Consider the following 12,094-nt stretch of genomic DNA (forward strand, 5'->3'; position numbering starts at 1 on the left):
TCTTTGCCGGCAGAGCTGGAGAGGCGCTATACAAGCAGTAAAAACAAGGCCTGGGGCTGATTGCGGCACCCATCATCAGCTTCTTGTTGCCAAATGTAGGCTTCGATTGAGGAAAACGCTGAAAACTAGAAGGCCTTTCAGGTATGATCTGGACAAAAATTTTATCAGAATATGCTGTGGGAGTGAGGATTGAATTTCAAGAATTACGTCTAGAAGACAGAGAGCCTGAATGAGATGTGGACTGATGTTCATGATATAATACAAGAAGTTGCTACTAAGGTAGTTCCAAAGCAAAAGAAAAGCAAGAAAGCAAACTGGTTATCTGAAGAAGCTTTGCAAATAGCTGAGGATAGGAGGATGGCAAACGTTATGGGGGAAAGAGAAAGATACAAGGTTCTCAATGCGGATTTTGAGAAAATAGCAAGAAGAGATAAGAATGCCTTCCTGAACATACAGTGCCAAGCAGTTGAGGGCAACAGCCAATTGAGGAACACAACAGCTTTGTATAAGACAATCAAAGTATCAAAGGAAGCTTCTGTGCTAAGCTGGGCATGATAAAGGACAAACGAGGCAGGGACCTCAGAGATAAAGAAGCGGTTGCAGGAATACACAGAGGAACTCTACAAGAAGGACCTGGATGTGCAAACCCAACATAAGACGGTTGTGAGTACTGATCTCGAGCCGGGCATCCTGAAGAGTGAAATTGAATGGGCCTTAGCCAGCCTTGCTAAGAACAAAGCTAGTGGAATTGATGGCATTCCATCTGAGTTGCTTCAAAACCTCAACCATGAAGACGCTATTAACGTTCTGTATACATTTTGTCAGAAAATTTGGACAACCCTGCAGTGGCCACAGGTTTGGAGGAGGTCAGTTCAGTCCCCATTACAAAGAAAGACAGTGCCAAAGATTGTTTCAACTACCGCACGATCGCGCTTATTTCGCATGCTAGCAAGGTGATGTTGAAAATTCTCCAGCGTAGGCTGCAGCAGTATGTGGATCGGGAGCTTCCGAACGTGCAAGCTAGGTTTTGCAAGGCCAGAGGAACTAGAGACCAAATTGACAACCTTTGCTGGATCATGCAAAAAGCAACAGAGTTGCAGAAACCCATCCACTTCTGCTTTATTCATTATGCGAAAGTGTTTGACTGCATAGATCACAGCAGAGTGTCGCACGCTCTCCAAGAGATGGGAGTTTAAATTCACCTCATCTCTCTACCCAGGAACCTGTATGAAGGGCAAGAGGCCACAGTCAGAACTGGGCATGGTCTTACTGATTGGTTTCCGATTGAGAAAGAAGTGCGACAAGGCTGTATGCTGTCGCCGTGCCTATTTAACCTATATGCGGAGTAAATCATGAGGAAGGCCGGTCTGGACGAGTCTTCAGTTGGAGTGAAGATTGCTGGGAAACGTATTAACAACCTTAGATATGCGGATGATACCACTTTATTGGCAGAAAGTAAAGTGGAACTCAAGAAACTTCTGATGCGCGTACAAGAAGAGAGTGAGAAGTTTGGGCTTAAACTGAACAATAAAAAGACAAAAATCATGGCGTCTTGCCCTATCAAGTCCTAGAGCATCAAGGGACCTCAGCATGTCAAGCTCCTCGCATACAAATCACTAGTTAGATCAAAATTAGAATATGCACCTCCCATCTCTTCTCCGAAACAAGCATATCTGCGTAATTCAATTGAAGCAGTTCAAAACCGAGCAACTAGATTCATTCATTCATCGTATTCTTTTGATATCAGTATATCATCCTTAAAATCACAGTCCAACCTATCTACCCTTGGTCATCGTCGCTACATTGCTAGTTTATGTTTGTTTCACAGGTTTTTTACTCCGAGCTACGACAGGAACCTTACATCTGCGCACCCCCACCACGTATCTCCCTCCGCACCGGTCATCAGCAGGTGTCCCGACCTCGCGCCCGCACCACTACATTTTCTTCATCATTCTTCCCCCGGACTGCCAACGACTGGAACGGCCTTCCCCGAGAACTTGCTGCTATCACATGCCCATCTTTATTTCTTGAACGAATCACACTTGTACTTGCGCAGTGAAAATCTTGTATTTGTATAACATACTTACACATATATGTTACCTATTCTGTTTTTCATTTCTGTGCGCCCCACCCCTTATGTAATACCCGCTTATGAGGGTCTTTAAGGAATTAAAGTGAAGTGAAGTGAAGTGGAAGCTGTGACAGATTTTCTCTTCTTGGGATCCAGATTACCCCGGAAGGAAACTGCACCCATCAAATAAGGAGATGCATGCTTCTGTGAAAGAGAGCCATGGCTAGCCTTGACCACCTAGTAAAGAGCAGATACTTTACACTGCCAACCAAGATCCGTATAACTTGTGCTAAGGTATTTCCAGTTGTGATGTATGGATGCGAGAGTTGGACTGTGAAGGAGGCTGACCGCCGAAGAATTGACGCGTTTGAATTGTGGTGCTGGCGGAGACTCTTGAGAGTTCCCTGGATGGCCAGAAGATCAAATCAGTCGATATTGACGACCATAAACCCTGACTGCTCATTGGAGGGTCAAATTCTAAAGTTAAAGCTCAGCTACTTTGGTCATCTGATGAGAGGAGTCGCTGGAGAAAGATTTGATGTTGGGAAAGGTTGAGGGTCACCGGAGAAGGGGTAGGCAGCGAACGCGATGGTTAGATGGCATCCTCGAGGCGCTGCAGATGAAGTTATGTGATGTTATGAAGATAGTGAGAGACCGGAAAGCATTGCGTGATATGGTGATTGGGTCGCAAAGAGTCGGACACGACTGAATGACTGAACTGAACTGATCATTGTTTCCATCATCTTCCTTTCCAAATCACAACTTGCTATGTCGGTTTGTTTCCGGTTTGTTTACCCCTGTGCAAGGTAGCAAACCGGTTTCTTTTCCGGGTTAACCTCCCTGCCATTCCTCCTCCTCCTCTTCCTCCTCCATGTCGCCGACTACCTTTTTTCCCTTTTTATATCCTAAAGTTCTATAGACCATCCTTATCGCCATTGTCTTTTCTCCCTCAAACCTATATCAATCTACTCTTTGGCTGCTCGTTTGTGGCATGTCTCCATAAGGCTTTCTTTCGAAGGGTTGAAAGAAGTCGCATTTGGGCTCGTCCTCTGCGCTGTTTCAGCGCCACGGTAGATTTCACTTGAGGCTGCCAGGACGATTTGCTGGGAAGAACTTAATAGTAATTTGGTAATCTCTAGTTTCTTTCAGCCACTAGATGGTGCTGTATGTCCAGTCAAAGAGCGCCACGGAATTCTTTCATTAGAGGACGATGAATCCCATAGGAAACTTACCGAAGGAATCACTGCTCTGAACATGAATCGCGCGAAAAAAACAGGAATGTCTCTAGTTGCTTTTATAGCCACGAACCGTAGCTCTGCAGCCAAAGGTGTTTAGCTTATATATACGAAACAATCTGCTAACGTTACTTTTAGATTTCGAAGTACCGATTCACAATATTGTTTGTAAGTTGCGCTCATGCTTTAGCCGACGCTATCGAAGCGGGGAAGGGGACCGACTCTACTTCGCGAGTCGTTGTGAGATTAGGAGATGGTTAGTTCTTGTTTGTGCGGTGATCAGCATGTGATCATGCTGATCTGATCTGATCTGATCATGCTGATCTCACCATAATCACATGCTGAGAGCAGCATGTGCTCATGCTGTTCTGATAGCGTTTGCTGATAAATCATATGCCCTCTTTTTGCATTTCCGAGGTTGCCGGAAGGGAAACGGTGAAAATCGAGCATGTTCGAATTTTTTTGTTGTACTTTCGTAACAATTTATTTCCATAAACTAAGCGATACCATTACTACCCTATTGCAAAAACCAGCGTCTCCAGTGCGAAACCAGTAAGATTTTCGCGCTGGTTTTGCACTGGATCTGCTGGGCACGCTGGAGGTCTGCGATATTCACTGGAGCACTAACGGGAAGACATGGCTGCACTGGTGCGATGGAAGAAAAACGCTTGGATTAGCCTTTTGACGCTGGGTGTGTCACTGGCATCCGCGATGCACTGGGAGAAGCGCTGTATGTGCGCTGGGGCCGCACTGGTCCCAGCGTCCCAGTATAGCCGGTGCGGCCTGCGGCGTCAGCCGGAGTAGCATCCCTCAGGGGCCAACAAGGCAACAGCGTACTTTCGATCGACCATCGGGGGGCATATGAAAAATATGGTTCAAGCAAGCGCTTTTTGCTGCGAAGTCGTTGCGCATTTGTAAGAAAACAAAGGCAGTATCTTTTTTCTAGAGTTTCCATGTTTCCATAGGTCGTTTCGAGCGTTTCGATAGAGGCAACGACCGCCGCGCCTCGATCTCATGACACACTGCCGATTAACGCACAACTAAAGCTGGAATTGAATAATGGGGGCTACAATGCATAACCAACTTCACAGCTGATCTTAAGGGCACTCTAACACAATGATTACTGCTGCAATGTTCAATGCGGGCTCAATCGCAGGCGAGCGTAGCCTGCACCACGGCCCAGTATAAACAGCAGAAAGAAAAACTAAAACCAGGAAGAGAGTAGTTTACCGAGCGATGGGCCCATGAGAGAAAAAGCAACAACATACAGCGCTTGTAATACATAATGTTTGGCGTGTTTCTCAAGCTTTTGCGCTCCTTCTTACTCTGTGTACCAAGCAGCCGAGCCCTCGGTCATCGCAACGCTTCCCGCAATGTTTACATACAAATAAGGTTTAGTTACAAGTAATTAGGGTCACCGCTGCGACGCTTGCCGGTATTGAAGCTTGGTCGCACTTTTTTCCTTGAAGGCTTCTACTAAAGCTCCGTGTATAGCGATAATTACACCCACGGTAGCAGAGCACCACCCAAGAGCCGGCGTTGGTAAATTTGCCAGCGATGTCAAACTCCACATGTTAAAATGATTCCAGTGCACAAAATAGTGCGCGTAGGCACCTAGAACATTAGTTGCAAGTCGTGAGAGCAGACAGAAAGCTAAAATGATTAAGAAGTTGCAATTGTTAGAGCGGTAGCTATGGCCTGTAGACTGCGAAACATGAAGCCCAACCTTAGAAATGTGTGTTATGGCATAAAATGCAGAAATGTTTCAAGAAAATCCAATTCTCGGCGTGGCCGAGTGGTTAGTGTGCTGAGCTAGGGATTGAGATGCGCCTGGGGAACTGAGGTCGAGGCGCGCTTGGTGCGCTACTTTTTTTAGGTTTTTTTCATCTACCTAACTTGTTTCGTTACTTTTTACTTTTTAATTTTTATCCCACGCCTTTTTTTCTCCGGGCGAACAGTGCCGCCAGTGCGGAGCGTCCCAGTATGCCGCGTCCCAGTGCGCCCAGTTTCCAGCGTCATACTGGGACCATAATCAGGTATGGCGCTAGGGCGCTGGCACCCAGTGGCACTGGTGTTTGCAATAGGGTCTGATAACAAGGTTCTTGATTGGTGTAATGAATGGAATATGGAATTAAATATTAATAAGTGTAAGCATGTGCACATTTCTTGTACTTCCAGCATATCCACTACTTATCAGATTAACAATGTTTCTCTTGAGACTGTGTACTCTTACAAGTATCTAGGTGTTTACGTTTCTTCTAACATATCTTGGAAACCCCACGTTGACTATATCGTAAATAACGCAAACCGCATGCTAGGGTACCTTCGGAGAAATTTCTCTCGTTCATCCAGTTCTTTAAAATTATTGCTTTATAAAACTCTGGTACGCTCCAAATTAGAATGTTCTGCATCTGTCTGGAGCCCTGGTATTGATTCACTCGTTTCCGATTTGGAAGCTGCGCAGAATAGCGCCTGTCGCTCCATACTGTCAAACTATCAACGAACAAGTAGTGTAACTGCCATGGTTTGTCCCTTCCACTTCTATCTCACCGCAAATCAGTAGCATCATTACCCTTTTTCATAAAATTTACCACAACAGCTACCTGAAAGAAAGCTTACTAACAAGACCATCTTACATATCAGCGCGCATTGATCACCGCCATAAATTTGGGGTTCCATTTAGTCACACAAAATGTTTCCATGACTCATTCATACCTAGAACTTGTGTCAGTTGGGATCACCTTCCCCTCAATATCGCACGTATAACAGATAACGACGCATTTCGCAAAGCCATTGTTTTTCTTTGAATGTATCTATGCTTGTTACTATGTTGTTAGCCCTTTACTTCCTGACATAGTTTTCACTTATCCCCACTGCATTGTGAAGTTTTGTTTTCCTTGTTCTTTTTGCGCATGTTTTTTATGTACTTGTAATGTATTTTCTTCTGTAACATTGCTGTACGTACATTCATATACTTTTATGTATCCCACTCCCCTCTGTAATTCCACCGGGCACAGAGGGTAAATAAATAAATAAATAACCAAAAAAATGTTGCCCCGATAAATTTTATTTGATTTTTGTCTCGGATGCAGAGAGCAAAAGGCAGATGAACTCTGCCTGACGGGGCCCAGGCACCCGACGCAATGCTCACAACAAGCAGCAGAAGAAAGATCATCATACAATCTCATTACAAAGAGAACTCATACCTATGCAAAATTGGATGAAGGTTCACACTTTTGCAGTGACATAATTAAACACTGAATATTTACAAGACAAATTTAGAATACGAAATATAAGAAAATTCACACAGTTAACAGAACGTCAAGGACATAAGGCAGTTCTACATGAAACATCTCTTTAATCGCCCGAAAAAGAAAGGTAAGCTATAGCCTTCTTTTTGAAGGCGTTCTGGGAAACACTTTTCTGAATAATTTGCAAGGCCAGCGGATGTTTATTAAGAACGTTGGAAATTAAAACGAAAGCATTTCTCTCCCATAGTCAGTCCGAGGAACTGGTACTCTGTAATTGCTACTAGAGTATAATTGAACGTATTTAGTGAGATTAAGTTTGAAGTCGTTAAACACATAGAAAAGCAATTTAACCTAAAAAAAATGTGTTCACTTTAGGATGGAATGCTCGGAGAAGTACCAACATGTTCGACCATTGTACACAATATTTTCGACATGTGGTGTCGCTTTTTTCTGCACCACTATTAGCCTCGTATTTTGAAAGATTGCAGACACTCGGGTCTTTTTTAAAAATGTTCCAGCTTGTTCTCGTAAGCTTTGGTTGTGTTCCCAATCAGATTAGTTCGCCGATTTTACATTGACCATTTTTTTAGCGCAGCGCGCGTGGGTTGTTTCACGACCGCTCAGCACGACTGATGCAATCACCGCCACCGAGTTGCTAAATTCTTACCAATGCAGAAGTCATTCCATAATGAGTTTATTTAAGGGCAACCTGTCTCTTTCATCTGTTGCTTTTGGCACTGGCACCAACGCTTGACAATGTAAACATCGAAATATATATCTGGCACATTCTGATCAAATACCTTACTTTCATCTGTGAAAGCACTTTTTCTAGGAGCTCTCTGAGTACAATATTTAGCTTTAGATGGAAAATTACGAGTTAGAAGAATTTCTAGAGACGCTTTCCTAGATACTTATTTCTTCATTCTGTAGGTCATTTTAAGTTCAATGTTAGGTCTCGGAAAACAAATGCAAGAACAGTTCGCCAATCCATGCTGAACTGATTTATAGTTATATTTATGGATGAAAGCCAGTCTGTAATCGTAATCACTTCTCTAGAATTTTTCCATCTTTTTAGGAAAAATTGGTATCTTATGCTGATTTATTCAGGCCACTAGCATCCTTAGAAAGCTCATTAGGAAAAAATATTTCTTTCGATATATATTTCAGCAGCGTCAAGATTATTTCTGTTCATTAAACGCTAATCTTGCAGAATATATAAGAGCGAATTTAGGTCTTACCACATGCCGAGAAGATGCAATAAAGTATATCATGTATGAACGTCTTCCCTGAAAGCCATTGAAAACTATCATGCGATTGCTAATGCGATAATATTGCAATTTATATCAGTTCTGCACTGAATTAAGGAATCTCAGGTAGCTCACATCGGAAATCATTTTTGTGTCAGAGATTTATTTCAAATAATCTATTCTTCGAAAACGTTACATTGCGGAATATATAAACCAGATTGCGAAGACAAAACGTTCGGACTAGATGCCCTAGAATTTTCTTGCGTGAAAAAACTATTTACAGGGCGGGTAAAATAATGCGCACCCGCCCTATTGCAAAACGCTGCGTCGTTAGGGCCCCAGCGCCCCAGCGCCTTATCTGATTATAGGCACAGTATGACGCTGGAGACTGGGCGTTCTGGGGCGCCGCATACTGGCACATTGCGCACTGCTGACACTGGTCGCCAGGCGAAAAAAGACATTGAACAGAAAGTAAAAACTAGAAAGTAATCAAGCGCCTCGAATACATTAAAAAAGGCCAAAAAAGTAAAAACAAATCAATTGGAGAAAACAGATAGTGCTGGTGGATTTCGAATTCAGTACCTATTGTTCCGCACCTTGCCACGGAAACCACACGGCCACGCCGTTAATTGTTTTTCAGCCTGGTATTTATTACTTGCCTTTAAATTTAAGAAAGGGCTATATACATTGTTTACAAAGTAATCAGCCTGAGCCTGTAGGCGAAAAGTCCAAATCGGAACATCCAACACATCACACAACTAGAATACGTTAGCACAACTTCACTACAACGGTGGCAAGGAAGGACAACACATCAACAATGGCAGGCAGTCCGGTTGATAGCCACTATCTTCGTAAGTGTCTCCAAGCTGGTGCACCATCTGGCCTAAATGAGTAGCGGGCGAGACGAGAGGTTCAGCATTCCGATCCAACACGCGTTTTCCACAGGCTGTGAAGTCCAAGGAGGAAAATCATGTTAAAGGGCTCATGGTCATGTTCGGTGGCTATCTTTCTTCAGTTTCCTTTGTTCAGTTTCCTTTTCAGAACATCCAAAAATAACATTGCGTCTTCGCATGCAATAAGAGTGTTCGACGGTTTCAGGTGTATCACATAGCCGACAATCAACAGAAGAAAGGAAAATATGTTTTTTGTGAAGCCACACTTTAACAGGCAAAACTTCAGTATGAAGTTTAAAGAAAAAACGGTTTAGTAGAAGGCGAGATCGACATTTAGCGCAAGCTTTTTAACACATTTTGCCCCATAGAATTAGAATAGAGTGAACAATATATGGGAGGCGGGAACAACATGGATATCAATTCTTTGTATACATTTTTAGGTGAAATAGAGAATAAGTACTAATAAGGAAAGCGAACTGCCAGAAAATGCCCTAAATCGCAATCTTTTTTAATGAAACCAAATATTAGGAGCCGATCGGTAAAATTGGAAGAGGTCACTAAGTTTGGAAGAAGATTCACAAGGGATGAATTCTGCCATCCGGCAGAGTTCATTACTGCTGGCATTGGCCTGAGCAGTACCTCGGCCAGAGGTCGATTGAAGCCTTTGTGCGTAGTTCTCGGCCGCGTCAAGAACTGGGAATATCGGAAATATTTGCGCATGTTATGTCATGGCCGTGTTTATAATATTGGGACTTCATGTTTGGAAGTGTAGAGGCCATAGCTGCGCTTTAACAATTACAACTTCTTGACCATCGGAGCTTGCTGATTACTCTCACACTTGCTTTTTTTTCTGACAAGGTATTTATTACACATGGTTATGTACAGAAAAGCTTATGTACACAGGCTATTTACAAAGCACTCAGCCGTTGCTGAGCTGCACAACAGAAAACACAACTAAAAGGCAGAAACCAAATAGGTTGAAAGTCATTTGCATCATAAATGTCCTTCAGTTGCAGCATCATTCTGCTAAAATGGAGTTTCGGTGGAACAACAGGTTCAGCGTTGCGATCGAGTATGCGTGTCTTCCACAAGCTATGAAGTCCAACAAGGAAAAACATGTCATATGGTTCGTAATCAGATTGCGTAACACCAAGATACCACGCACTGTATGAATTCAAAACAAAGTCTTTCTTTAGAGTTCTTTGCAGCACGTCCCAAAGAAGTATTCCGTCTTTGCAATTATTGGAACAGTGATCAATTGTTTCAGGCATATCACACAGATGGCAGTTTACAGAAGCTGCAAAAATATTTGTCCTATGGAGCCATGTGTTAACAGGTAGAGCTTCCGAGTGTAACTTAAAGAAACATATTTTCGTGCAAGGAGAAATTCTCATTTTGCGCACACTATTTATCACATCATGACCCTTAAGACTAAAGTATAAAGAACAATACAGTGGTGGCGGAAAAAGCATTGTTATCAATTCTTTGTGTATAGTCTCTTGTGCCAAACAAAATGCAAGTACTCATTCGAGATACGTTCTGTCAAGATACTTTGTTGGACAATTTGTGTTTTTCCGGGCCTTGAAGTAAACGTTTAGGCTGAGTTGTGAGTCAGTGCTTATCGTGTAGTTCCTTTTACCTTGTCTTGTGACTTTGTGTTTGCGCTGTTTATAATAACAATGGGCGTATTGTCAAAAACCTCACCAAAGCACAAAGTTCTTGCATAAATCCTAGTAACTGTGGGCGCTTAGTAAAATCTGAAGAAACAACTAAGTTGGGAAACAAAATTGATGAAATGAACTTACAGGAATGCTCTATTAATCGAATGTGAACATGCAATCAGGAAAAAAGAAGAAACGGGCAACTAACTGCCTTATCTACAGATGCACTAAGCCAAGCCTTCGTGCACAAACAGTTCAGAATAGGTTATCACGTCGAATCGGTTCAGAATTTGATGACCAAATAACCTTCACATAACATCTAGCAGAGTGGAGGACCTGAAGCACGTAATAAATTTTTGTCGCCAGAAACATGGCGCAGGCCTGAGCCCGACCGAAGATTGAGAGCCGATAGGGGATAAATGTATTAGCATAACGCTGGACGACTGGAACTAGCTCTTTCCAGTAATTTGTACTTGACTTAGTTGCATGTAGTGGAACGCCCACATATTTAAGTAGCGCACATAAATATTCAACTCCTGCATGTAGGGGTGGTGTTGAGCCCCACGAAACTAAACCAAAGGCCAGAACCCTTGGAGGGATTCATCTGAGCACCAGAAACAATGCCAAATTGTTTTATGTTTGATATCACATTTTCTATGCATGGTTTTTCATTGCAGAAAAACGCAAGATCATAAAAAAATGCAAGCACTTCAACCTCATTTCCAAGGAGAGGGAAGCTATGATTACTACTGTTATCTAAAACATTCAGAGAAAGTGGCTTCAACTAAAGAACAAACCACAGCGGAGACATCGGGCTTCCTTGCTTCATAGAAGAGTTGATTGGTACGCGGCTTGTTAGGTGGCCTTTTACAATGAGACGAGTCGAAAAATTCCTATAGCAAAGTTCTACCCACTTCTGTGCTACAGAACCAACATTTGCTCGCTCCAAGAGAGAAAACAGGAATGAATGACGAACTCGATGAAATGCTTTTGCGAGGTCGACCTCAAGTAAACCAACCTGATCGTTGAGAACAGGAGCACGGTTGGAAGATTGTGCGCGTAATGTGTACGTTACTTTGAATGCATGGCCCCTCAAGCCGCAAGTCTGAAGAGGGCCAAAGAGAACCGACATTGCGAACTGTAGGCGATTTGATAAAGGTTTTGCGAAAATCTTGTAATCCATATTTGCCAGTGTGATTAGTCTGTAGCCTTCCACTGAGCGTAATTTTTCTTCATCAGTACCCTTTGGAATAAGGCATCCAGAACATTAGTTGGAAGTCGTGAGAGAGTCTTTTACAAAATGTCACTCTCACGACTTGCAACTAATGTTCTGGATGCCTATGCGCACTATGTTGTGCACTAGAATTATTTTAACATGCGGAGTTTCACTGTGCTGGTAATTTAACAGCGCCAGCTCTTCGATCATATTCTGCTACCGTGGACGTATTTTCACTGAACACGGAGGTGTAGTCACAAATCGTAATTGAAAAAAAGTGCGACGAAGCTTCAGAACCGGCGAGCGCAGCAGCGAGGACACTATTTTCTAGTATCTAAATCATTATTTGTATGTAAACATTTTTGAAAGCGTTGCGGTGACCGAGGGCAGGGTTGGTTTATACGTATAGAAAGAAGAAGAGAAAAAGATTGAGAATCATGTAAAGTTTTACGCATTAAAAGCGCTCTATGTAGGTTTTTCTCGAAAATTCGATCACTCGGTAAACTACTTTCTTTCTCGT

The sequence above is a fragment of the Amblyomma maculatum genome, chromosome 11, assembly GCF_055883805.1.
Source record: "Amblyomma maculatum isolate TAMU_Amacu chromosome 11, ASM5588380v1, whole genome shotgun sequence".
Classification (NCBI taxonomy): Eukaryota; Metazoa; Arthropoda; class Arachnida; order Ixodida; family Ixodidae; genus Amblyomma; species Amblyomma maculatum.